The following is a 5,794-nucleotide window of genomic DNA, read 5'->3' on the forward strand; positions in this document are numbered from 1 at the left end:
GAATTGTGCAAATTCTATCAGGGACAGAAACTGGAAAAGGCAATTCGAAGTACCGGGATGCAGCAGAGAGGTTGAACGCAGCTGTATCAAAATATAGTAATTTATGTCCATTAGACTATAATTGTGTCGCAATGAACCTGTATATTCAATGTCTAGTTTAGAATATAATTTTATTTATATATATATATATATAGCGTGCAAACAGCCCAGGGGCATTGAGGCGCTGTTACTTGCAGGAGCTTAGTTACAGGGGTACAGGAATGGTAGCAGTCGTTGGCACATTATGATTGCTACAAACATAGTTGTCATTACAGCTTATGCATTTGATCATTACAATGCAGTTTATGCAGTGGGACATTTGATTAGTATTCATGGTGCTGTGAGGAACCTTATGTGAAGAGGATGGTTTTCATAGCTTTACGGAAAGTATGTATGTGTGCTCCGGTGGCTGTAAGCTGTTGCTTTGTAGAAAACCCTTTCCCACACTCATTGCACTCATAAGGTTTCTCACCTGTATGTTTTCTCTGGTGGATAATAAGACCTCCCTTTCTAGCAAACCCTTTCCCACACTCCGTGCACTCATACGGTTTCACACCTGTATGTTTTCTCTGGTGGATAGTAAGCTCTCCCTTTGTAGCAAACCCTTTCCCACATTCAGTGCACTCATGAGGTTTCCCACCTGTATGTATTCTCTGGTGACGAGTAAGCTCCTGCTTTGTAGAAAACCCTTTCCCACACTCAGTGCGCTCATAAGGTTTCCCACCTGTATGTTTTCTCTGGTGGCATGTAAGATGTGCCTTCTGAACAAACCCTTTCCCACACTCAGTGCACTCATAAGGTTTCTCACCTGTATGTGTGCTCTGGTGGATAATAAGAGGTCCCTTCTGAACAAACCCTTTCCCACATTCAGTGCACTCATAAGGTTTCGCACCTGTATGTGTGCTCCGTGGCTAGTAAGCTTTTGCTTTGTAGAAAACCCTTTCCCACACTCAGTGCACTCATAAGGTTTCCCACCTGTATGTGTGCGCTGGTGGATAATAAGAGGTACCTTCTGAACAAACCCTTTCCCACATTCAGTGCACTCATAAGGCATCTCACCTGTATGTGTTCTCTGGTGGTGGATAGTGAGCATGCCCTTTGTAGCAAACCCTTTCCCACATTCATTGCACTCATAAGGTTTCCCACCTGTATGTCTTCTCTGGTGGATAGTAAGCTCTCCCTTTGCAGAAAACCCTTTCCCACATTCAATGCACTCATAAGGCTTCTCACCTGTATGTCTTCTCCTGTGGATAGTAAGCTCTGCCTTTGTAGTAAACCCATTCCCACTTTCAGTGCACTCATAAGGTTTCGCCCCTGTATATGTTCTCTGGTGGCTAGTAAGCTCTCCCTTTGTAGCAAATCCTTTCCCACATTCAGTGCACTCATAAGGTTTCCCACCTGTATGTGTTCTCTGGTGGTTAGTAAGCGTTCCCTTCTGAACAAACCCTTTGCCACATTCAGTGCACTCATAAGGCGTCTCACCTATACGTCTTCTCTGGTGGATAGTAAGCTCTCCCTTTGTAGAAAACCCATTTTCACATTTTCACATTCAGTGCACTCATAAGGTTTCCCACCTGTATGTCTTCTCTGGTGGTCAGTAAGAGTTCCCTTCTGAACAACCCCTTTCCCACATTCAGTGCACTCATAAGGCATCTCACCTGTATGTGTTCTCTGGTGGTGGATAGTGAGCACGCCCTTTGTAGCAAACCCTTTCCCACATTCATTGCACTCATAATGTTTCCCACCTGTATGTCTTCTCTGGTGGATAGTAAGCTCACCCTATGTAGCAAACCCATTCCCACATTCAGTGCACTCATAAGGTTTCTCACCTTTATTAATTTGCTGGTGGCTGATAACTGTATCATGCAAATGGATGACATTATCAAATTCAGTGCACTGATATGGGTTGTCACCCATGTCCTTATGTGGGCAAGAAGTATGTTCTTGAGATGGCAATTGTTCCCACATTTTGTGCACGTGTAAAGTGTCTTGCCAGTTTATTGTCAGGTGCCTTGACTTAAGAGAAGCCTTTTCAATTAACCTTTTCCCAAATTCGGAGCACAAACGAGAAATGCTTTTCTTACTGCACATAAAACATTGTCATGTCGTGCTAGATATCCCTCTCCCCCAGGATTTACAGCATCAACATGCTTGGTTACTGGATGCTACCACAAAGAGGTTGCATGGATCGAAGGCATTATGTATCAACAGGCTGTCTTAATCCCAGTTCCTGAATACTCTGAAAAGGCAACTGGACACCAAACTTGCACTCTTCTAAGATGCTTGGAAATAGCACATTCTAACAATGAAGCTTTTCCCTGCGATAGTCCAGCGAATCTAAATCACTGTTGCATTTCTGGGGCATCAGTCACCCTACTCGAGGGGAATCGTGGAATCGGGTAATTGTGCATATTGCGCTGTTTTTTAAAAACAAATCTTTTGATAATGGGGGTTCTCCCATACCCCCTTAATTTCTCTCTTGAGTCATTAGAATTTGTATTTCTTGTTACATATTTGTTACATATTTCCACAAGTACCCTTCCATCTCCCCCACCACCCCACTCGCCGCCCCACCCCCAAAATGTTCTTGTTGGGAATAAACATCAGATGTTTGAAACAGAAATGACTGTATTTTTTTTATAAAATAAAGTTTGTTTGTGATACAATTTGCCAGAATACCATAACAAAGAAAGGACAAAAAGTAGATTGTGTCACTGTTAAGGAAATTGACATGTTACCTATCAATAAAAGAATGACACCTTTTAATACAAAATGCACTTTTAATGATTTTAGGATATGATTGTACACGTATGATTTGCGATAAATAAGTTACAAACAATAGATTTCCATTCTACCGAACTTTTGAAAGCAACCGACCACCAGCAACCTCCTTAAACCAAAAACTCATTTGCATCCAACTAATTTCGGATATAGGCACTTCACAACTAAACCGCAGCACCCTTCCTAAATCTGCTAATTTCATAAACATCTGCAGTACTGCCACAAGACCCCTCAGCCACCTCCTGGAATCAGAATCCCGTTTTTCACTTACTTTATGTTTGCCTCATTAACTCCAAATGGCCAGTAATCAAGACAGGGCAGCAGGTTAGTCTATCTCTGGCGACCATGACTAATCCGGTGCAGCTTCGATCTGCAGGGCACGCATATCTATATTCCTTCAATTATGATGCCTCACACTCAAATTAAAGCTGTGGGCCTGGGAATACAGCGGGAGAAGGGGGTCCGCGCAGTATCGCGCCTGTCCTTTGACAGTGGCCCTCCCGACAACCGGTGCAGCAACAGAGGTGCAGGTGACGGGTGGGGTGTTCCACTAATATAAAAGCTGGGGGGCTCGGAATACAGTGGGAGAGGTGGGTCTGCGCGATATTGCGCCCGTCATTAGACAGTGCCCCTCCCAAAAACCTTTGCATCAACGGAGATGAGCCCGGCTGGTGGGGTGTTCCACTATAATGAAAGCTGTGGGCCTTGGAATACAGAGGGAGAAGGGGGTCTGCGCAATATCACACCTGTCATTAGACAGTGCCCCTCCCGACAACCGCAGAAGCAATGGGGTGTTCGGCAAGTGCAGCGGGGTAATGTAGGGGAAGGCGGTGGGTTTCGCTTGAAAATTGAGCCTACGTTCAGAGAGTCGGCGTTGAAAGAATGCCATACCATATCCCATGCCTCATCCAAGTCTTCCCAAGCCCCCCCCCTAGGTCTAGGAGGGGTTCTATTTGGAGGTTTAGGTCACCTACTAGTATTATTTGGTGATCCAATTTATCCTGGCACAATCATGTCTCCATAAGATTTGCTGCCAGTTCCATAGGTTTGGCAGGGGCATTGTTGGTGACTCGATTGTACATATTGCAATGGGATATTGGAGGGGAACCCAGAGAGCTCAGTACCAGGTACTGTACGTCAGAAGAGCCAGATTCTATATTAGCTATTTGGTAATCAAGGACTGTACTAATCCAAAGAGCAAGACCACCAGAGGGCCTGCCTCAGGCTCACTTTAAAGCTGGCAACCGGAAAACCTCATAACCCTGGAATGTAGTCTGCTCCAAATCCCAGGTTTCCTGAAAGCAAATAATATCATGGCCCCAGACAAAATCACACCCGTCAGGGTGTAAGAGATGTTTTATGAGACCAGCTATATTCCAGGAGATCAAACTAATTTCTCTCTCACTGGTCTGGTACATTTGTGCGGGACTGCTTTGTGTCAATCTATCGCCTCAAGGTCTGTACTAGCCACACTGTAGATTGTATTTGTCATCCTCGTTCGTTGGAGGGGTGGGTGGTTAATGGGCAGATGATTGGTTAACCAACTGCTATCAATTTGGCTGTCGGCTGTTGGCCTAATTGATATTCCTGAGCCCATCGGTGGATATGATCTAGCTTCAATGGATAATAGACCATTCACCAACAATTCATTTTTTTAAGAAGACCACAATCTTGTCATCGCCATTGTTAGCGGAGCTCTGCCTTACGCACTTCATTAAATCAATGTTCATGACAGTTTTGCAGCCTCTCGTTGATCTAAGGTAATGGCTCACCTTGTTTGTGAGAGATTTGTGTGTTTCATTTGACCCAGCTGCCACTTTCCCCACATTATGCAGGGTAATAGATGGCCATAGGTGTGTTAGGCAGAAACCTGTGCCGTTCCCTTAGGGACCACTGCAAAAGATTTAAGACTACAGGTGTTTGGCAGTAAACCCACTTGGTAGCAGTCTGTACCACACAGATTCACTTGGTAGCTGTGGCTGAGCAGTCAGGCTTCCCTCAAGAAGAGTTAGGCAGTATGCCGTGTATACACAATAGGTACAGGGACACAGTAGTACAAACAAACACTGACCAGAGCTTTGGTGTAAAAGTATATAATTATTTATTTAAAAACACACTTGTAATTTACACTAGCAAAAACGAGGTGAGTAAATTCAGCACACAGTCACTATCATATATATACAACCCTATTCACTTATTAGACAAGTCTTAGTGAGAAACACCACTTATTTTCAGACAGAGGTGAGCGCTTAACCTAAGATGACACTCTAATAAGTTGTAAAGAAAGGGAGGAAAAAGGCAGGGTTAAGGAAGCACACAAGTTTCAATACTTTTACAAAGAACCACAGTAAGGCAGGATAGAGCAGATTTCTACTGGGGAGCAAGGAAGTCAATTGCAAGGCCCACTCTTGGAGAGAGCAAGCAGGAGGGGTCCAGGGTCACACAGTGGGGTTATGCCCAAAAAGTCTTTGTAGATAGTTTGCACAAAAAGGATGAAATTCAAGTCAGGAAAAGTTAGCTAGGTTGTCCCAGGCTAGCCCAGGTTAGAAAGTCGAGGCTTTACTGTCACCCCGAACGATCTGTCGCAAGGGAAGCCAGGCGGGACACAGTACCTTAAGTGTGAAGGAAGCTCCAGCGGGGGCAGTTGTTCCTGGCAGCAGGTGCAAGTCGGTGTTTCGTCTAGAGGAAGAAGAGGTCTTTCCGTGGAGGAAAGATGAAGGTCGTTGCACTGCGAGGGAAGAAACCAGCCGCTGAGTTCTCCGGTTAAAAGGCACTACCCTTCTCTTTGCGGTAGTGGTAAGCCGTGGTACTCCGGTTGCTGTGGTGCTTGGCACGGGCAAGGCGGCCACGAGATGCTCCAGGAAGGTGAAAAGAAGGCAAAACTGGTTATCCCCACCAATCAAAGGAAGAAGACTCTCCGGACTGGAGATCTCCTCTGTCGTCGGGAAAAGTGGTGAGACGGTTCAGCAGGGCT

The 5,794-nt window shown here is 45.0% G+C and overlaps 1 pseudogene; it reads right to left on the minus strand.

The window, feature by feature from the left end:
• Positions 1 to 389: 389 nt before the first annotated feature.
• Positions 390 to 2,208, minus strand: LOC138472615 (zinc finger protein 615-like; annotated as a pseudogene).
• Between the last annotated feature and the right edge of the window lie 3,586 nt (positions 2,209 to 5,794).

Source organism: Ambystoma mexicanum, chromosome 8 (assembly GCF_040938575.1).
Source record: "Ambystoma mexicanum isolate Mex_15411 chromosome 8, UKY_AmexF1_1, whole genome shotgun sequence".
Classification (NCBI taxonomy): domain Eukaryota; kingdom Metazoa; phylum Chordata; class Amphibia; order Caudata; family Ambystomatidae; genus Ambystoma; species Ambystoma mexicanum.